Source organism: Vanellus vanellus (assembly GCF_965231255.1).
Source record: "Vanellus vanellus genome assembly, chromosome: 4".
Classification (NCBI taxonomy): Eukaryota; Metazoa; Chordata; class Aves; order Charadriiformes; family Charadriidae; genus Vanellus; species Vanellus vanellus.
In genome coordinates this window covers 3,855,232-3,877,410 of record NC_138909.1, presented here as the reverse complement: position 1 = coordinate 3,877,410, position 22,179 = coordinate 3,855,232, and the positions used below count along the sequence as shown (strand labels likewise).

Genomic DNA, 22,179 nt, shown 5'->3' with positions numbered 1-22,179 from the left:
ACTGTAGAACAGAGATTTCTAAATGTACAGAAGTGGATGTAGGCCCAAAGCCTGTAGCTGGGAAAGGGAAGTCCTAGGAATGGGATACGGAGTTGTGCTTTGCTTTATATAAAGCTGTTCCAGCTTGAGAATTAAGAGGAAAATGCAAATCTTGTATCCACAATCTGTCACTTCGCATAAGACCTTTGCTATCTGTCTAGCTCACTGATTGCTGATAATATTTTCACATTTTATCCTGAGAAAATGGATTCCAAATAAGAAATACCTTTGTTTTGAGAGAGAGATTTTTCTTGAACTTTATTTTCTAGAGGAATTATAAATTCGTTCATTTGATTGTGACTCCTTCCTGGTGTAGGACATCAGGCAGTACAAAAAGCAAGTCAGTTTTTGGTTGCAAATAGATTAGTACAACAGAGTGCTTTGCAGTGGACATACGGGGGACCTGACTGATTTTGCACTAAAACCCAGCAGACTGAAGCTGAACTTCTGTATACTTAAACCTCATTTGCTGTGAAACTGAGCAGCAAGTTTTAGTGGTCTTTTCACTAGACCTTGTGCTCTTATTCTATACGTACTGTGATTTTTTTTCTTGGCCCATAATGATTAATGGACAGTGATGGCAAATGGCACCATATCTCTGAAAGCCTGGCAAAAGAATTTCTGCTGTTCTTACATGGCCCTTGCAACAATGAAGCCTTAATGTTAATGTTAATACCTAAATACTTTTTTTATGTTGGCATAGTTTCTGTTATGGCTCTGGAATAGTCACAGTGTGACCGTTTCAAGGCTAACTTGACTGGCAACAGCCAGGGGTCAGGAGCAAGGGCAACTGTGCCCTTGAATGAAATATAGCAGTGGCTAATCTTTAGAATTCAATTAGTAGCGCAATTTGGACATGATACACGATGAGAAATGTTTATGCTGCTGAATGAGATACTTTGCCAGTAATCACAGAATGGTCAGGGTTGGAAGGGACCTCTGGAGCTCACCCAGTCCCACACCCTGCCCGAGCAGGGTCACCTACAGCAGTTGCATAGGACGGCATCCAGGCAGGTTTGGAATGGCTCCGGAGTGGGAGACTCCCCCACCTCTCTGGGCAGCCTGTGCCAGTGCTCTGCCACCCTCAAAGGAAAGAAGTTCCTCCTCGTGTTTAGATGGAGCTTCCTATGCTCAACTTTGTGCCCGTTACCTCTTGTGCTGTCACTGGGCACCACTGAAAGAAGGCTGTTCCCATCCCCCTGGCACCCTCCCTTTAAGGATTTATAAGCGTTGATAAGGACTGCAGCCACACTACCTGTGATGCAGAATGCAAAGACGAGGATTGGGAAAATGGAGAACTGCCCCCTGTAGGTGAAGATCGAGTATGAGACCACCTGAGGAATCTGAAGGTGCACAAGTCCATGGGACCTGATGGGATACATCTACGGGTCCTGAGGGAGCTAGCAGATGAGGTCACTAAGCCACTAGCCATCATATTTGAGAAGTCGTGGAGGTCTAGCAAGGTTCCTGCCAACTGGAAAAAGGGAAACATAACCCCTATTTTAAAAAAGGGAAACAAGGAAGACCCAGGGAGCTACAGGCCAGTCAGTCTCGCCTCTGTGCCTGGCAAGGTCATGGAGCAGATCCTCCTGGAAACTTGGCTGAGGCACATAGAAAAGAAGGAGGTGATTGGTGACAGCCAGCATGGCTTCATCAAGGGCAAGTCATGCCTGACAAATTTGGTGGCCTTCTACAAAGGGGTTACGGTGGCAGTGGACAAGGGAAGACCAACTGATGTCATCTACCTGGACTTGTGCAAAGGGTTTGACACTGTCCCACATGATATCCTGGTCTCTAAATTGAAGAGACACGGATTCGACAAATGGACCACTCAGTGGATAAAGAACTGGCTGGACAGTCGCACTCAAAGAGTTGCGGTCAACGGCTCGATGTCCAAGTGGAGAGCAGTGATGAGTGGTGTTCCTCAGGGGTCGGTACTGGGGCCTGTACTGTTCAACATCTTTGTCGGCGACATGGACAGTGGGGTCGAGTGCACCCTCAGCAAGTTTGCCGATGATACCAAGCTGTTTGGCGAGGTAGACACACTGGAGGGGAGGGATGCCATCCAGAGGGACCTGGACAGGCTGGAGAGGTGGGCCCAAGCCAACCTCGTGCAGTTCAACAGGGCCAAGTGCAAGGTCTTACATCTGGGTCAGGGCGATCCCAAGCACAAATACAGGCTCGGCGGGGAATGGCTGGAGAACAGCCCTGAGGAGAAGGACCTGGGTGTGCTGATTGACGAGAAGCTTAGCATGAGCTGGCAATGTGCGATCGTAGCCCAGAAGGCCAACCGTATCCTGGGCTGCATCAAAAGAATTGTGGCCAGCAGGTCCAAGGAGGTGATTCTGCCCCTCTACTCCACTCTCGTGAGATTCCACCTGCAGTACTGCATCCAGCTCTGGAGTCCCCAACATAAGAAGGACATGGACCAGCTGGAGCATGTCCAGAGGAGGGCCACAAGGATGATCCGAGGGCTAGAGAACCTCTCCTGTGAGGAGAGGCTGAAAGAGTTGGGTCTCTTCAGCCTGGAGAAGAGAAGGCTCCAAGGAGATCTTATTGTGGCCTTCCAGTAACTAAAGGGGGCCTACAGGAGAGCTGGGGAAGGACTTTTTACAAGGGCATGTAGTGATAGGACAAGGGCGAATGGCTTTAAACTGGAAGAGGGCAGGTTCAGATTGACCATTAGGAAGAAGTTTTTCTCTTTGAGGGTGGTAAGGCACTGGCACAGGTTGCCCAGAGAGGTTGTTGAGGCCCCATCCCTGGAGGTGTTCAAGGCCAGGCTGGACATGGCCTTGGGCAACCTGATCTAGTGAGAGGTGCCTCTGCCTATGGCAGGGGGGTTGGAACTCGATCTTCAAGGTCCTTTCCAACCTAAACCATTCTATGATTTTGTAAGACCTCCCCTCAGTCTTCTCCAGACTAAAAAGACCCCAATCTTAAAGAGTCAATTTCCTGCCTCTGGATTTTAAAGGTCTAAACAACAGCATTTATAGTCTTACAGAAAAATCATACTTTTCCTCTCCAGTTTGTATCTTCTTGCTGGCCTTCAGCGCTGGCACTGCATACACCAAGATACTGTCAGCCTGTATTTTGGGTGCGAGAGTCATTAACACCATTCATGTGCCTGCAATCCACAGAATTTAAGATATGTCAGTATTAGAAAAAGCTTGCCCCCCCCCCCAAAATAATGTAGGTGGCTCTCAACCCATACATTTCAGTAGAAAAGACACAGCAGATAGAGATAGTTTTCCTCTCTCCTCAGCCTAGCGTGTTGCTAAATCACTTGAAACAAAGCGTAACTGTGCGGCAGGGACGTCAGCCAGCGTACTGAGCCTTCGGCTGCTGTGCGCCCATGTGAGGACTGGGAGCAGAGTCGTGGGCATGGGACAGGAGGTGTAGCTACCAGCCTGTGTTCCTCTGCGTTGCTTTCTGTCTTTAGGTACGCACAGCATACCCATGCCTTCAGGGATTTTTATGGGTTTTGTTTTGTTCTGGTTTTAACATTAAGCGGGAAGTGTTCCTGCATTGGGATTTTAATTCCTTTATTAGTTAATTCTGTGATAGCATAGGACATTATTTTAAAATAGCAGAACACGCTAGTCTGTTTTTAAAGGCAAGACTCTCTCAGTGAGCACGTGGGCTTGTAAAAGAAACCTCTGATAATGTGGGATTCAAAGGTGTGTCTGTTCTTTAAGTTTTCCATACTTTGATTTTATTGTAGCTAAAAAGATTGGGTTAGTTTTTTATTCTCAGTAGGAATGTTGCTTTTACTTTTTGTGTATTTCTGCTGATGGTGACTGGACTTTTTTCTCTTCAAAGGCCAAGACAATACCATCAAGTATTTTCATCTGTTTCGTTTGTGATTAGTGCATGCTGAAGAAACTGTATGCACAAGTAAGACACCAAAGTACTTCTGAGTGTAACTTTGTTTTGGCAGCCATCTGACAATCTTATGTGACAGTGATGCTGCCTTTGGTTGTAGCCTGATCCACAAGGTTGCATAAACAGACAAACCTAAGGAATCTTTTTTGCAAGAGAAGAATCTTCATGTTGACCCCTTCGGGCTCAGTTGTCTTATTCCTGTATGCCTGGTAGTTGTGCAGGTCACCGAATCTTCACCGATATCTTTGGACTACATTTTAAAAATAGAAGTAGCAATTGAGGAAGTACTCAAGAGAGTTAAAACCAATAAAGATAAATGAACTAAACATTGCTTCAAAACATCCAATTAAAAATAAAAGGCAACAGAAGGGGTTTTACAAACCCTGTGGGAGGAAAAAGTGAAGGCAAGCCATGTTCAATAAATCTTTTAGGCTAGCCTGTAATATATGGAAACAGTTTACTTTGTGCATATGTGTTTCTTTTACACTGTACTACTGCTGCTTCAATTGATTTCTTTTTTTGAAAAAAAAAAAAAAAAAAAGCAGTAGTTTGATTTCTGGCTGCCTGTAACTGGGTCGCTTGAGGAGAGAGTCAACAAAATAGATGATTTTCGGTGTCTCTTTCAGTATTATGTGTATGTGTTACCTCTGGAGCCAGTTTGTGGTGCTGAACAGTCTTTTGGCAGCGGACACAGATATTGATATTGTTGTGGTAAAAGCCAGATTGTGGGATGTTTGAGTGAATTTTAATTAGATGGGAAACAACTACAGGAGCCAAGTTTTTGTAGCATGACTCATAATTTGCGTGCCGAGGAGCAGCTCCATCAGTGAGAGTTCTCCCAGGATAATGACTACGGTGGCTGGCCCTCTGCCAAGGAAGGGTGCCAGTATCTGGCTTTGTGGCTTTACCGAGGTGCCTTTTAGCTCTTCTCCGAGTAAGAGCTCCTCTAAATTCTTAATTAAAAAAAAAAAAAAAAAAATCTGGCTCTTGAAGAGTGTTTGTCCTTGTGCAGAACTAAATTCAGGAACGTGCAGGTATCAGTGGACATTGTTGTGGAGGAGATAATTGTGCTGCTGACGTTTCCAGCAGTAATCAAGATTTTGGCACGCTCTCGTACCTCCAGGCCACAGTTGGATTCTTAGTATTTATCTTGCATAGCACGGGGTTTTACTTGCAGTATCGTACCTGTGGGAGCTGGGTGGATGAAGACTGGAGACAACTGTGCTCATACATGGAGCATAGTAACCTTGCACACAGTTCGCCAGTAATACCGTTTATGAATCAGACTTTAAGAATGTGAAAGTTGGGCAATTCAGAGTAATGTTTTCCATGGCACCGTCACTCAGTTCTGCTGCATAGCGTAAGGGAGTTTGTCGTGCTCATTACGCGGAAGCGAAAGGGTGGTGCAAGAAGGCTATTTAGGACTTGCTAATTGTGAAAGCTGCTTTAGCCCTAGTGTGCTTTAAAGATAGACAGCTAACTTAAAGTGTATCCGGGCTAGACTGGTGCAGCACAGCATACTAATGCTTCCTCATTATAATACTTTCTCATCATTGACACATTCATTTAAGTGAACACTTGGAGCAAAGATGGAAACAGAGACCTTCTTTTTATTTAAAGAAATTTTCCTCTGATGTGCAGACACTCTGTGTCACCTAGAGGAGCAAAAAGGAGGCAGATTGCAGAGGAAAATCTGGTCACCTGTATTTGTAGTAGATAGCGTTGTGTGTTGTATTTAGTAGGTGCAACAGTAAGTGCCAGAAATTGACATCTGTCAACACCATAGTTTGGGGTATTAATGGTTTTTCTGCTATCAGCCTAATCCTGGTCTCCTTGTCATGATGGACATCCAGTTTACCTAATGGATAGCTTGCTTTGCCATGTAGTTACCTAAGGAGTCAGAAAATAGTATGATGTGTAAAGATGTGGAGTGATTGCAACTAATTTGGAAATCTCGGAGCAGGAAGTTCATGGCAGATTAGTCAGGCTGTTATTAATAAAGTAAAAATTACCTAAGCAGGAAACTTCTTCGCATTCTTAAGCACAAAAAGATACGTGGGAAACATCTACTAGGTTACACAAGTGGAATCTTGATGTACCAAGAGGCGAGAGGGCTTTAGGAATGCATGTGCTCTTATTGGTTCCTGTGATGGCATTAAATGGGTCTTTTGAAATTGGCGTTGAAGAGCTTGGTTTAATATCAATCTAGACTTTGGAAGCCTCTCTGGAAAATATCTACAACTGTTCATTGAAGGAATGAGGGTTGTGATCTCCATTTGAAACACGTGTGTTTGAAGACACTGAAGACAAATGTAGTACGTAACAGTCAGCTGGTGTGGGCTATCCAGCATCTAGGCATTCTTCACACTGAGGGCTCACAGAATCACAGAATAGCTGAGGTTGTAATATACCTCTGGAGGTCATCTGGTCCAATGCCCCTGCTCAAGCAGGACCACCTAGAGCAGCCCGCCCAGGGCCATGCTGATGGCTTTTGAATAGGTCCAAAGATGGAGACTTCACAGTCTCCCTGGGCAACTTGTGCTAGTGCTTGGTCACCCTCACAGTAAAAAAGTGTTTCCTGCTGTTCAGAGGGAGCCTCCTGTGTTACGGTTTGTGCCCATTGCCTCTGGTCCTGGCACTGGGCACCACTGAAAAGAGCCTGGCTTGATCTTCTTTATACCTTCCCTTCAGATATTTCTATGCATTGAGAAATCGTCCATGAGCTGCTGCTTCTCGAGCCTAAACAGTCCCAGCACTCTCAGCCTTTCCTCATAGAAGAGATGATCCAGTCCCTTCATTGTCTTTGTGGCCTTTCACTGGACTCTCGCTAGTAGCTCCTTAGCGCTGTCATACTGAGGAGCCCACAACTTGTCACAGCACTCCAGGTGGGACCTCACCAAAGAGTAAAGGGGAAGGATCCCCTCCCTTGACCTTCTGGCAACACTGCTCCTCATGCAGCCCAGGATGCTGTTAGCCTTCCCTGCAAGAGCACGTTGGTGACTTGTGTTCAACTTGGTGTCCACCAGCCCCCCCAGGTCCTTCTCTGCAAAGCTGCTTTCCAGACAGTTGGCCCCCAGCACGTCCTGGTGCCTGGACTTGATCCTCCCCAGGTGCAGGACTCTGCACTTCCCTGTGTTGAACACCATGAATGAGGTTCCTACCAGCCAATTTCTCCAGCCTGGCTTATCTTCACTTTCTGTCTAACAGTGAGGTTTATGGTCGGGGCTGGCATGAGGACATTATCCAACTGAAGCTGTGACACTGGAGAGAAAAAAAAAAAGCGCTGACTGTCTTGGAGGCGGAAGGGGTCTTAAGAGAACACATTCTGGTTCTCAGGACCTCATTAGTTGGAGGTGGGTTTTTTCCCCCCCCTTTTTTTACTGGTTAGTACAAAATTCAATATGTAGTTCTGAGGGGGGGGGAGCAGCAGCAGCAGAGATATCTCTGTTTCTTAAGTAAAAGTCATCATCAGCAGCAACAAAATATTTTTGCCTTTTGCTTGCTGTTTCTCTCAACGTTCATGGTGATTTCATTTTCGGTGGAACAGTGTGAGACGTCCAGTTCAAATACTGCCGTTCTCCTAATTGGAATAGAGCTGTGAATGCAGCTGATCTAAAGAGGACAGTAAATCCTCTTTTCCTGCGAGATGCCCTAGCTGTTAATAGCTGAAATACCAAAGCAAAAAAAAGGGAAAACATTTACAATGGCATTTTAAAAGTCAGTAGATATTAAATATGCTCTAGAAAAACAAAACTGGATCAGATTCATGAGGTGGCTTCAGTACCGGTTTCTAGAGCATGGTGAGCATTAGGCAAGAGGTGGGGGCTCCCTGGTGCCTCAGTCCCTGTTTGGACTTTTAAATTCTGCCGCGGTACAGGTAGGGAGGCACCTGGTTGTCTTTAGGTTTAGGTAGTGATTTTCTGAGTTAGCAATGACACAGTAAGTCATCTGTGTCTGGTGTGAACTTCCTTGGCTGGGCCTTTAAGGCCCAAGGATTTGCGTTATTCTGACCAGCAGAGATGGGACAGAAGTGATGCTGAGCTGGTACCCTCCTCTGCCTGCAGCTGCAGCCTTGCTTAGGGGGTGTTTAGATCTCTGATGGAAGGCGAGCACTGCATCCTAGGTGCCTTAAACTAGGAATTCTTGGGTAAGAGGGAAGGTGGTTGACTGGTTTCCACCATGTAAGAAAACAGCAGAGTAAATGGCAAACCATTTGATCTTAGTGAGAAGCTTGTGAGAAAATCCCAAGTAAAAAGAGAAAGTTTAAGTTGGCCCATTTTTCTACCTGATGTCTATAGAGGATCCAGTAATTTGTCTTGGAGGGGACTGATTTTAAAGAAATCTGTATGAAACTCCCCTCACCTACTGAACTTTCTCTGTTGTCCTCGCAGGGTTTTGTGCACATGTTGGCTCAGTGGCAACTCTGCCCTTAATTACATCTTCAGCTATTTCCAATTAAGAAAGGTTGGCTAAAATACACCTAACTAGTTTTGCCCCTACTTAGGGGTATTGGTGATGAAGACAAAATAAAAAAAGGTGTGTGCAGGTAAAAAGGGAAAGAGGAAAGACAGAAAAGTAAAATTTTAAAATATACCTGTATTTCTTTTAAAGAGGAGAAGAACACAGGTATCTTAGCAGGCCCCATTATTATGCTGTCTGTAAGGGGGCTTGTAAAAAAAAAAAAAAAAAAGTGTCTTTTGTGGCATCTTTTCAGATTCAGGGCCTGGATCATAGTATATGCCTTTATCACTAGGAATGATTCTGTAGATTGGCTGTAATCAGTTCTCCCCCTTCCCCCATAGCACTCATTAGAAGTATTAGGAAAAAGCCTGTTAATGAATTATTCTGAAGAGTTCATTTTATAAACTGCCTTCCTGTCAGACTTGTTCTCTCAAAGGCCATAGCCAGCTGACAGAAACACTGCCAGAGGTTTCTCTGCCCTGGAAACTAGGCTACGTCCAGCTGTGTGACGGGTGGTGAAAGGCACTAAAATGCAGAATTGGGTTTGAGCTGTATTGGGAAGAAGCAGAAATTGCTAAGACTTGCTTTCGTGTTGCATTATCAATGCTTTCTGTGTCAGTTCTCGGGGATGGTTTAGAAGCAAAGTGAAAGTGCTGTCGTCCTTTTTCTATGCTGAACTGCTGAGCCTTCCCACCTCCCAGAGCTGTTCAGTACGCGTACTGGCTGTGAGCTCTTGGAATCAGCTGAAAGGGCTGTGGGCAAATACAATATATGAGTAATGAATTTCTGTCTTATAAACTTGGTATAACAGTGCTACTATTTCCCCAGCGCTTTGCCAGCAATTTAATTAGAAGTGGCAGTTTTGATTAAATAACACAACCAGAGGCTGGGTTGTTTCCCTCCTCCGGTTCTCTTACCTCAGTTGCAGAAGAGAAAGGTTTTTCTCTACAGTAGATTCAGCTAGTGGAAAAGTGCATATGGTAAGTAGAATATTCAACTGTACCACGGAAACTATATTAAATTTGGTTGTTTAATAATAGTGGTACGTAACATTCATAACTTAAAGTATTTCCACTAAATAACTTTTTCAGATATGCAGCAGATGCTAGAAAAAAAAAAAAAAAAAAAAATGACAATACCAGAGGTTGATACTTAGAGGGAACTGGAATTGAACAAACCACCAGTTTTTCCTTGTTGGAAATAACCTTTATCTAGTTAAGGGGTTTTCTGCCGACTAAATTGAAATTCTTCCATTTCACTCTGAATTATATTTTATTGTTGTTGTTTAGGTGTGGTTTGGGCTTCATTGGGGGGGAGGAATGGGGGGGAATTATGGGTGTGTGGGGTTTTTTTGGTTTGTTTGTTTGGTTGGTTTTTTTTTGCTGGAGCCCTGTGCTGTGATTTTTTTTCAAAGATAGACTTGCATCAGTGATTGGGGTTTAGCAGTAGAACACCTCAACCGTACCATCTCTAATCAGAATAATAAAATTCCTGACTTAAAGTGAGGGTGTGGGTATTTTGAACAAATCATGTTGCTGTAAATATATTCTTATATACTTATTTTCGCTAAATCATCAGGCGAATCAAATTCAGTATTTTCCCAATTATATTGATTGCTTTCTTGTTATCTTTTGTAATATCAATAAAATACTGTGCAATGATTACAGTTTAAAATAGTCCAGTTTTACCCTTTCGGATATCTAATATTAGTCACTGTGCCAGCATTAGAACTCTCTGGAATATTAGAATATGTTCCCTGGAGTCTTTATTTACAGAAACAAGGGATAAACATTTATTATCCAGAATGGCCTATTGTCTGCATTTGTTTTATCCCTGAAAGCTGTGTGTGATTTTTTTTTTAAAAGATTGATTGTATCTTTACTACTGAAGTTGTACCAGGGATGAACCTGACACCGTGAGAAACTGAAACGCATCAAGCGTTGTTTTACGTAGTAGGATTAATGGGTTTTTCTCCTTTTGACAGCTTTTCCTCACAGCTCTGTTTCTCTCTGAGATCTTTTTAGTTTCCTGAGGCAGCGAACGATTCACTTACCCTGTTCGCTCTGCCAACAGAGAGATAACGCAGCTTTATAGTGTTTCCCAAGGAGCTCAGTAGCTAGGGAAAAGGCTAGCAGCTTGGGAATTAACACTCCATGTGCAAATACCCAAGTGTTAGTTGCTCTAATAGTGGGAAAAAGCTGAAGTCCCTTTAGGCGGGTTCCATGCAGCCACTGCCCGTTAAAGAGGTGAGCTTGCCTCATGGGGCTGCCTGCTTGCAGCACTAGATGGCTTAATCGGATCCGGGATATCTAGATGCTTACGGTTGCTTTGATTATCTGCTGGGTATGATGTATGGCACTGAGCGCAGAAGCTAATGAAAGCACACGTTTTAGGAAGAGAGCTTGTTTACACAATAAACCCCAGAAATTTGTCAGAAGAAAAAGTTTAAATACCTGGTAATGCTTGCTTGTACTCTTATTTGTGGCTGTCTTAAAAAATCCTGTTTATTCTTATTCACCTTAATTAAAAAAAAAAAAAAATCCCAAAGCCTCAGACTTAACTTGCCTGGGAGCATCTTTGTTGACCGTCTGTAGGAAGAGTGAAATGATGGCAACTGTTGAATCAGGCAAGCTATTTAGGCATGGTACTGAAATAAGACAACTGAGGAATTAGGAGGCAAAACACTTGAAGGATTTGGGCATTTATCAATTGTTTTGAGTATCAGAGGCTTTTGTGTTTTTGTGGTTCAGTCAATTATGGTGGGTTTGCATTGTTGTTAGAAAATCAAACTGAAAGAATAAGAGATCTATTCAATCTCAGGGAAAAGCTACAGATTGATAGAAATTAGACCACTAACCTTCAGTAAAGGATTCACCAGTTAGCGTTGACTGAAAATTACTGTGGTAAATTAGAGTAACAGTAATAATCCTAATAGATTTATTTTTTTTATAAGAAAAGACTGTTTGAGCACTATGTTTTAGTAGTATGTGTTTGCAAGACTAATAGGCTTGGTTTGTTTTTTGGTTTTTTTTTTTTTTTTTTTAAATTGGTTTTACAGACTCGGTAAGTTACAAGACAGTGATTTTAAAAACAATGTCAAGATGCTCTACTTTCAAAATAAGACCATGCTCCTGTAGCTTGGAGGTCATGGCATCAGGATCCTGGTATAAAAGATTGCTGTAATATAAAGTGTCAGAGGGTCAAAACCTATTCACGCACATAGTATTTGAGGAGGAGATTTGTTATTCTTATGAGCAAAGACTGAGCAACTTGGCAGAGCAGGAGAAAATTAATATGGTGGGTTAGTCATAAACCACTTACTTTTAAAATAAGTTAATGGAAGGAGGATAGTCAAATTACTATTTAATGTGTAACTACTTTTTGAGTTTATTATTATGACTCTTCACTTTTTATGGGTCATGTAGAAATAAATACCTGCCTTGCTTATGACCTGTTATTTGGTAAATACCAAGGTTTAGTCATTAAGATATTTTTATTAAAGCGATAATATCTTTAGTCCTATAGTATTAGTACAACCCACTGTTATTTTTGAAGAAATATTCCTGTAGCCATATGCTTATGTATTCTTAGCATTTCTCTTTGTTATGAAAAGCTTTGGCTTTGATGTGCTTAATAAATTTCCTCTGAGTCATAATGATAGTTGCCAAACCATTGTTTTTGTTCTTTTTGGACTTGATTCTGTTCTACAGTTGTTTCCTCCTAGGGGGTTAAAGTCCATGAGCTTTTATTAAGATAAATGTCAGTGCTTTCAAGTGGATTTGCATAAAAGAAGCCCTTAGTCTCTGGTAGAAGAAGTCATGTGTAATGCTTAGTTTTAAAGTGACAGTGACTACAGGAAATGTTAGAAATAAAAGTTGTTGACCTTTTCTGCACAATGGAATTTCTGCCTTTAACTACTCTTTTTCCCTGACTATTAAGTACGGAACACTCCAGCATCCCTAAGCTGCCAGTGAACTGAACATCCCCACTGGTCATCTTCTGTTTAAAAAAAAAAAATAAAAGTTTCTCACTCCCAAACAATTAATGCAATATCTTGTTCTAGAAATGACATCGAGGCAAAAGACAGTGATCGTTGATATGCTTTCTAAAAATAAACATTGCCAAAGTGAAGAACTTAAAGTCAGAGTTCAGAAGTGGATCTTTGCAGCAGCTTCAAAATCGGTAACTTACTCATATCTGTCCAAGCCAAGTGGATATCCTAGGCAGTTGTCATAACTTGGTGGCTTACATGTAGTAATTAGTCATTTATATTAAAATTAACTAGTGTCAGTCAGTAGGTCATGATTTATTTCAAGTTAAGAATTCATTTGCTACCATAGTTTACACATTGCTGTAGCTGACAGCGTTTTGGGGGTTTCTAGTAAGCTGCTTTTGCTTGTTTGTTTTTACTATTAGACAATATTGTTTTATCAAGATGTGGAGGGAAAATGAGTATGTCTGGTGTATGTCTCACAGCATTATTTTAGAAACTTAGATACTTGAAGGTGCCCTCAAAATGTTAGTTGTCAAACAAAAGTCTGAACAGAGTTTATAATGCTCTTAATGGATTTAATAAGTTGACCTGTTCCTCTTTAAGATGGGGGCTGCAAGACTGGCGTTCAGCAAGGCATTCAAGTATGTCCTTAAGCCCATCCCTCTCCAGTGAAGAATTTGAGGGCAAGCAGATGCTTCAGTGCTTGTTTGAGTGCTGAGTCGACGCCTGGAATTCCAGGCATCTCTTATATAGAATGTGGTTTTCTAAACTTACTTCCAATTTTGACATTTTTTTTTTTCCAAATACTGTTGTTTCCTGCAAACTTACTGCAACTTTCTGCAGGAAACGAGTTAAGAAATGGGGAAAAAAATATTTCCCTAATTATGGCTTAGAGCTATTGATTCAGGAATGGGTATGTAACACTCTTTCTCGGTGCTGGTGTTATAAGCAGGGTGTGTGAAAATACGTGGGAGCAAGTACTCAAGGAGTTAGTGTTTTGCGGACCGACTTCTCTTCCTTTTAACTCGTTGGCACATAGGACTGGAAAATAAAACTTCTGTACTTAATATAGCAGCCATCAGACGGCTGTGTTATACAAATCTAATAAATTTATCAAGTTCCATTTTAAAAGCAGCCAGTCATCAAGCTGCTCGCAAGTTTGAAGTGTCCCCTTGCGTGGGATGAAGCTGTCCTTGTCGATAGCTGTACATGCCGACGCGCTTCTGCTGCATATATTCCTTCGGGCATTTCTGACTGAACCAGGAAACCAAATTTGTGTTTCTTGTGAAGACGTCATATAGCTTTCACACCTATTGGCCCAAGGGGATGTGTAGAAAGGCTTTCAGACAGATGCTTCGTGGAACTAAAGTGCTGATTCAGTGGCACTTTGTAATTACAAGTGATTTCAGTATTAGTTTCAGCAGCTGAATGTATGAGGCATTTAGAGTTTTCTTCAAATTGCTCTCCTTTAATCTCATTTTCCACACCTGTCAAATTGCTGGTAAGCACCCTGAAACTCCAATGCTTGAATTGTTACATATTCCTCTGTAAAATCCGAAAAATGGAAGCTGCCCTTTGGCTGAAGTGTGTTGTCCTAAAGCAGTCTCGCTGCTTTTGGTCTGCTGAGATGCGTGCTCTGCTTTAACTCCCACTGAGAGTAAGCGGAATAAGCTTGCATTTTCTGGAATATAACTTGTCATGTTTAATGTCTGAACTACTCAAATATGAATCATGACTGTGGAGCCTAAAAAAATTTAAAGAAACCCACAGAAAGCAGAAGATAGAACAGAATGAGAAATACTGTACGCACTCAAATATTTATCAGCAGAAATTAAAAAAAAAAAAAAAAAATAGAGGTACAGTCTAAAATTGAGAACCAAAAATGAAAGGAGGGCAGTGAAGGACGAGTTCCCAGCATGCGAGATGAAGGACGACCGTTTGTTTAGAGAGGGAAGGGGAAAACGCAGAGAGCAAATGGCCAGGAGGACAAAATGTGAAGAGCTTTCAAAACAGAGTATATATATATCATGCAAAAAGTGAAAAGTCAATTTAGGGACTCTGGGAGGGTCACCTGGCAGAAGGCGGTGGGGAGCGGCTGGTTTGAGGTGCCGGATGAGGGGAGACAAGGGTTGGGGGAGGCCGTACTGTGTGAAGTAGCAGTGGTAGGAACCTGCGACCGAGGCAGTAGGGGGGAAAAAAGTGGCCAGTCTCAAAAGAAGCCTTACTGTTCTGCTTTTAAATATGCTGAGGTCTTGCACGTAGGGTTGTTGCCAAGACCAACTTGTGGTCCAGAAAGAGGAAGGGTTGAAGAAGATTTGGCTGACTGTTCAGCTGTAAGAATTTGCAAGTTTGAGTCACAAAGGAAAATATGCTGCTGTAGGGCCAGAAAGAGGTAGTAACAAGATTCCACATACAGATCACAGCGGCTCGTTGGTCTAGGGGTATGATTCTCGCTTAGGGTGCGAGAGGTCCCGGGTTCAAATCCCGGACGAGCCCAGCTTTTTGTGGCCAGCAGAAGGGAGGCGATTCTGTGCCTCTGCTCTGGTGAGATCTCCTGCAGTGCTGCCTCCAGTTCTGGAAGTCCCAACAGAAGAAGGACATGGACCTCTTGGAACAGGTCCAGAGGAGGCCACAAAGATGCTCTGAGGGCTGGAGCACCTTTGCTAGGAGGAGAGGCTGAAAAACTTGGGGGTGTTCAGACTGGAGAAGAGAAGGCTCCAGGGAGACCTTAGAGCCCTTTCCAGTACCTAAAGGGGCTACAGGAGAGCTGGGGAGGGACTCTGGATCAGGGAGTGGAGCCATAGGAAAAGGGGAAATATTTTTAAACTGAAAGAGAGGAAATTTAGACTAGATATTAGGAAGAAATTCTTTACTGTGAGGGTGGTGAGGCACTGGCCCAGGTTGCCCAGAGAAGCTGTGGCTGCCCCATCCCTGGAATTGTTCAAAGCCAGGTTGGACAGGGCTTGGAGTAACCTGGTCTGGGGGGAGGTGTCCCTGCTCATGGTAGGGGGGTTGGAACTGGATGATCTTTAGGGTCCCTTCCACCTCTAAACATGCTATGAGAAGTGCGTTTAGGTTTTCCCGTTAAGGCAAATGTAGGTCTTCCATGAATATGTGTTAGGGACGTGGTACAAGATGCAAGAGCAGACAGAATATCAGAATAAAAGAGGTGATACGGAGGAGAGATGATGGGACACACAGTAAACAGAGTTAAATGTCAGGTGAAGATTGGTTGGCAAACAGTTGTATGTGACCGGGTGATCAAACTTGCATTTACTGGCTCTCGGGGCCTTTCTGTTTGCATTGGCGCTGAAGAGTTTTACAGCGTATTAATTTCAGTAGATGTACTGTTTATAGAATATCTAAACTATATAATATATATAAAAGTATATATATAATTGTGCATATATTTTTATATCATTTTTAAAAGTAGAGATTTATGTCTTCTAACCTGATGAGAGCATTTAATCCAGAAATAGGTAAAATGCATATAAACAATAGCTACTTTTTGTTCTCTAGGGACCGTTATTTAAAGTTGTTTTCATTTGTGCCGGTGTGGCTTGCTGGGACAATGCAGCGGTTTCAGGCCTTTACTAATGCTCTTCCTTCTTTTCTAAGTTACTTTTCTTAGAAGAGCAAAGTGAGTGAATCACCAGCTGGCTGTTTACATCCACAGCAAATTAGAGTATAAAAAGAGGGGGAAAAAAAAAAATAGGATTTATTAGCTTGAACTCAGCACTGTCTGAATGCATGCCTTTAGGAACTTTTAAACAGTTCCCAACATTTGAGTAAAATCCCGTCTGCATTCTTATAATCATTTTGTTGGTCTCTTCTGTTCATTTTGGACATCACTAAACACAAATCGTATATAAAAAAAAAAAAGTAAAGTCGTCTTGGCTCAGTGCTTTGCTATTAACGTCATGTATTCTCTTTATTCCTTTTGTCACGTTGCTTTTAAGTAAATCATGCGCTCCTCAATTTCAGCAGCGGTGCTAGAAACAGAAGAAATGCATCAATAACCCACACTTTTTTTTGGTCACAGTTGTCATAGAAATTGGGGCTGAAGTGTCTTTGTAGAGTGGCCTGAAGACACTTTGTACCATCTCTGACTCTGTAATCTGGGCTTTGTAGGTAGGAATGAAATCGCTGCATCTATTTATCAAATTTGCACACACTATGAACGCTAAAATATTAACACAAAAGTGGGTGGGAAGTGGAAGAAAGCCCTACAGGAACATTAGCCAACTGGAGACTGCTGTTGTTGGCGGCTTTCATAGTTGCACACAAATGTGCCTTTTGTTTTCTTAATGCCCCGGGGCAGAATTTGAAAATCAACAGGTGTGGGTTTTATTCATTATTTTACAAAGCCTCTTGGATTAATATATTTTGCTTTTCCTTGATACTCAGAAGCCTGATGGAATAGAAGTGTGTATGCGAACATAGCCACAGAAATGACTGGAGGCGTACTCAGTGCCCTGATTTCTGGTCTGTTGATGCTTTTGACCAATGGCCTAATAAAAGAATTGGCTCTGCTATTGTTGTTGCATACTCTTATCCATTACGGACCCGGGTATCCATGGAAAAGCTGTCTTTATAACAATGAACACCTGGTGTGTGCTTTGGTTCAGGAAACATTAGGAGGGGTGGGTCAGATGAGTACTTTTAGTGTCTTAATTGTTTATTAAAAGAATGTCCCACTTATTAGGTATAAATACTAGGAAGAGAGGAGTAAGTAAAGACTGTGTTTTCAAATGTTTCCCCAGGAGCAGGTAGTGAACTCTAGACCATTCATTTTAAAGAGGGGAAAAAAAAAGTGCTTTTGGGAATTGAAGGACTGTATTCCTTAGGATTTACCTTCTCTAAGAGCAGTGGAGAGGGTAAGTGAGGTTTATCTGTGAGCATTTCTGTAGCATGAACTCAATAATGGAAAATTCAAAGGGCTGCGTGCTGTACTGTTATATGAATAAATGTGGTTCTTGTTTTCTCTTATAGGCTGAAAATGATTAGGTTGCAAAGTGCTAAAGAGCCTGTAAATTATCTGTCATAAGAACCAGCTCCATCAGGGGCTTGGTAATATTGTTGGTCCCCACAAATTACTTCCATTTACAAAAATGATCAGTTCTAAGAAATGGAACTGGACTTCTTCCAGAGTCTTAGTACTTGCTCAGAGTTTAAAAAATGTATTTGATGGAGTTAGATTGTGTAAAAACCGAATTCCTAGGCTTAAAGCAAGTCACTGTTGCTACACCATTCCTCTTACACAATATACCCTTAAGCCACAGCTATTTACATTCCATGATACCTAGAATCATAGAATCATTTAGGTTAGAAAAGACCTTTGAGCTCCTCAAGTCAAATGGTTAACCTAGCACTGCCACATCCACCACTAAACCATGTCCTTCAGCACTGTATCTACACATCTTTTAATACCTCCAGGGATGGTGACTAAACCACTTCCCTGACAGCCCTTTCAGTGAATAAATTTTTCTTAATAACCAATCTAAACCTCCCCGGCACAACTTGAGGCCATTTCCTCTTGTCCTATTGTGTGTGAGAAGAGACCAACCCCCCACTTTGCTACAACCTCCTTTCAGGTAATTGTAGAGAGCAATAAGGTCTCCCCTCAGCCTCCTTTTCTCCAGGCTGAACAACCCCAGTTCCCTCAGCCGCTCCTCATAAGACTTGTCCTCCAGACCCCTCACCAGCTTCATTGCCCTTCTCTGGACATGCTCCAGCACCTCAATGTCCTTCTTGTAGTGGGGGGCCCAAAACTGAACACGGTACTTGAGGTGGGGCCTCACCAGTGTACAGGGAGATGATCACTACTCTAGTCCTGCTGGCCATGCTGTTTCTGATAGAAGCCAGGATGATTCTGGCCGCCTTGGCCACCTGGGCACACTGCTGGCTCATATTCAGCTGGCTACTGACCCCCAGGTCCTTTCCTGCTGGGCAGCTTTCCAGCCACTCTTCCCCAAGCCTGTAGTGCTGCATGGGGTTGTCTAAGTGCAGGACACAGCACTTGGCCTTGTTGAATCTCATACAGCTGGCCTTAGCCCATCGATCGGGCCTGTCCAGATCCCTCTGTAGAGCCATCCTACACTCAAGCAGATCAACACTCCCACCTAACTTCACGTAATCTGCAAACTTACTGAGGGTACGGTTGATTCCCTTGTCCAGGTTGTTAATAAAGATGTTAAACAGAACTGGCCCTAGTACTGAGCTCTGGAGAACACCACTTGTGACTGGCTACCAACTGGATTTCACTCTGTTCACCACCAGTCTTCGGGCCTGGCCATCCAGCTGGTTTTTCACCTAGCAAAACGTACACCCATCCAGGCCATGAGCTGCCATTTTCTCCAGGACAATGCTGTAGGAAATGGTGTCAAAGGCTTTACTAAAGTCTAGGTAGACAACATCCACAGCCTTTCCCTCATCCACTAGGCAAGTCACCTTGTCATAGAAGGAGATCAGGTTAGTCAAGCAGGACCTGGATTAGGATTAGTTGAGGTCTTTACATTCATATGGCCTGTCAGTACCCCCAATCTTTTTTGTTGGTCTTCCCCCTGATTCTTACTCATAAATACTCAACACTATCATCACCATCATCGTTAAGCTCTAGACAGTCAAAACACTCCCTAACATACAGGGCTACCCCACCGCCTTTCCTTCCTTGCCTATCTTTTCTGAAGAGTTTATAACCATCCATTGCAGCACTCCAGTTGTGCGAGTCATCCCGCTATGTTTCTGTGATGGCAATTCTATCACGGTTTTCCTGCTGCACAGCCTTCCAGCTCTTCCCGTTTGCTGCCCATGCTGCGTGCGTTGCTGTAAATGCACTTCAGTCGGGCTATTGGTCCTGCCACCTTGCTGGGGGGAGAAGCCCTAATTCCTACGTGACCGTTCTCAGGCACTTTGGTGGGTTCTAACACATCAATAACCATTGTGTCTTTGCTGCCACGTGGAACTCCATCCACTGCCTTCATTGAGATGGCAGAATGGAGGACCTGGCTAGCACACTGTCCCTCAAACATTGACGTGCTGCCCTTAGGTTTATCTGTAGCGAGCCTGCTTTTATCCCTTTCCCCCTTCAAATCTAGTCCAAAGCACTTTCAACGAGCCTTGCTAACTCCTATGAATACTTCACTGTGCTCTATATGGTTGTTGGAGAAGTCGACAAAATCAGGGTGTGGGGGGGAAGTTGTATTGCTCTGTTAGCCTGTGCGTCTCCTCCACTGGGTCACAAAGAGGCGGTTTGCGTAACTGCCAAGGAAAAACGTATAGAAAGAATATGCCTGGTGTTCCAGGTCAGCCAGGCATCACATCTGACATTTTGGTAGTACTGAAAGGTAAGCTTTCTTTGATGGGCTGTGTTTCTTTCCCCCACAGAAAATCTTGCAGCTCTATGGTTTTTTGGCCTAAAATCTGCATACGTGGAAGGCTTTATCGTAAACTTAACATTTCAATGTTACATATTTTTACTACACGCAGCACTTTCATTTTTCAAGGGAGAGCTTGATTAACTTCATCTGTACCACTGCATTGTAGCAACATCATCTGTAGACTTGTTCCAGCCAGTCCTTTTTTCTTCCTCAAAAGTGAGAGAGGAAGGTTTGTTTGGAAAACCCCCATCAGAAAGCGTGGTCTGTCTCCTGTTCCCACGTACGGCCAGGCTCTGCCGCTGCTCTGGGAAGAGGGCGGTAAATCTGCCTTTTCTTGACTCTTAATGGTGTTGATGCAACTTGTGACCGGCCCCAGAACTATTACTTTGGCAAGATATATTCTTTTGAATCATTTAATAAAAAAGAACAATACAGGGAACCCGTGCAAAGCAGGAGAGGTCCTGGCCTGAAAGTCTATTAGCAGCTCTACACGTACTTGCAGTCTGGGGTGGGAGACCTTAAGAGCTGTGTCCTTGTTGCGTGGTGTGGAAGGTGTGTCAATGACTACACCCTGCGCAAGTCTGTAGGAGGAGTCACAGCCCACTTTCGTGCCTCCCTTCCTCACATAGGTTAAAAAAAATCTGGCTCTCGTACAACAGAGGACCACAAAGAAAAGGTTTTGTTCCTCAGTGAATCGTTCCCAGACCTGCTAAACTGTTTTTTAAGTTCTAAACCCTTAATTGTACAAGTCTCCTGTGTGTAGCAAGCGAGGGTCAGATCACATAGGGTGTAAGCAGACCTTGAGTGCCTCACACCTACATTGTGCCCATGAAAATGCCCACTCAACAGCTACCTGCCTAAATTTCACCTGGTGTTAGGTATGTCTTTGCACAGCCCAGAAACTGCTAAAAGGTTTGGGTGGGTAAGGTCCTACCTGGCAACTGAACTGCCTAGAAATTACGTGGAGCACGGCTTGAGTTTCTGCCGAAGGGCTTGGTCAGAGCTCTCTGACGCTTGGCTCGCTATCAGTTCAAGGACCTTAAGCACCTTTTGTCTCAGGGAATAGTCTCTTGATCTCTCTTATTCTGGTGAGATTTTACTGCCCAGAGGTTGCGTTCTGCGATGACAAATCTTTAAATTCTAATAGAAACCAAAAAAGCACGAAGAGAGAGATTTTAATGCATTGCAAGGTTTCCTTTTAATAGGAGCTTTGTTTTCCTGTGAAGTAGAGTGAGCAAAAGAAAATTTTTTTTTAGTCAAAATAACACTAATGCGAGAGAGAAAGAACAGCTGTGTCCTAGCACATCCCGTTGACAGAATTTTTGTAGTCATCTTCTGATTTCCATGGGAGAATGTAACAGGGCCAGGGTGGCATGGGGTGGGATTTAAGGTATGCGATCTGAAGAGCCTCTGGGGACTTCGAGCTCTTTGTTTTCTCTTCGTTTAGCTCTCTAAAGAAAAAGAAAAATGGAAAAAAAAAAGAAAAGTGTTGCACTGTATTGCACAGAGTAGGAAGCAGCTCGTAGAGACCATCCTCAGAAAGGTAAAGCAAGCTGCGTGAGAAAACATACATCATCTCACACTGAATAATAATATATCCAATAAATACTGGGGGGGGGGGGGGGGGGGGGGGGGGGGGGAGAAATGTACAGACAACGGAAGGGGCTAAAGATATAAAAGCTAATACTGGGGAGATGCACTTCCATTGTTCGCTGTGGACTGCAAGCTCTAATAATGAAATACCAACAGGAAAACCACAAAAGTTACTACAGATTATTGCTAGAAAGAGGCTTTGCTTTGGAGAAGTTTGAATTTTAGATGCTTATGTGGATAGGTGGTTAGTGGTAAGCGTTTCGGCCGTGGTGATAAGCTCAATTTGGGTGGTCGTGCAGGATCAGCACTTCAGATTAAGAATCATGACACGAGTAGAAGAGATTTATGCTGGAGATATTAATTATATCCCTCTTCAATTATAAAATGCATTATGACTTAGTCTAAGAAATAGGTATAGTCTATGTATGTAAGTTTCTTTAAAAAACTACATTTTGATACCAATTTGTTACTTTATTTGCCTACCTGATATAAACTCTCTACAGTCAAATATTCTGAAGCAGATGACCTAACTTGTAATATGAGATTTTGTTCTATTAGAATATCATCATGTGAATTAGGATTAGTTCAGGTCTTTACAATCATACAGTCTGTCAGTACCCCAAATTTTACACATCCATATTCTGGTTTAGGTTTCACAGAATTTCATTAGTTATTGTGAAGGCTGATTTTTTCATGGTTCGGTGCATTAGAGCCTTTTTTTCTTTTTCTTGGCTACATGTCACATTAAAGTTATTTGTAGCTGGCTGCAAGGTTTTTTTCCATTAATAAAACTGTATTATTCTGATTGCTCCCTTCTTTCTGATTGTATCA

General features: G+C 42.8%; 1 protein-coding gene across 7 annotated transcripts in view; it reads left to right on the top strand.

Annotated features, from left to right (window-relative positions):
- The window catches only part of CAMK2D (calcium/calmodulin dependent protein kinase II delta), a 166,828-nt gene that overhangs the window by 36,988 nt on the left and 107,661 nt on the right, over nucleotides 1-22,179 (top strand). The gene's annotated exons all lie outside the window — the stretch shown is intronic.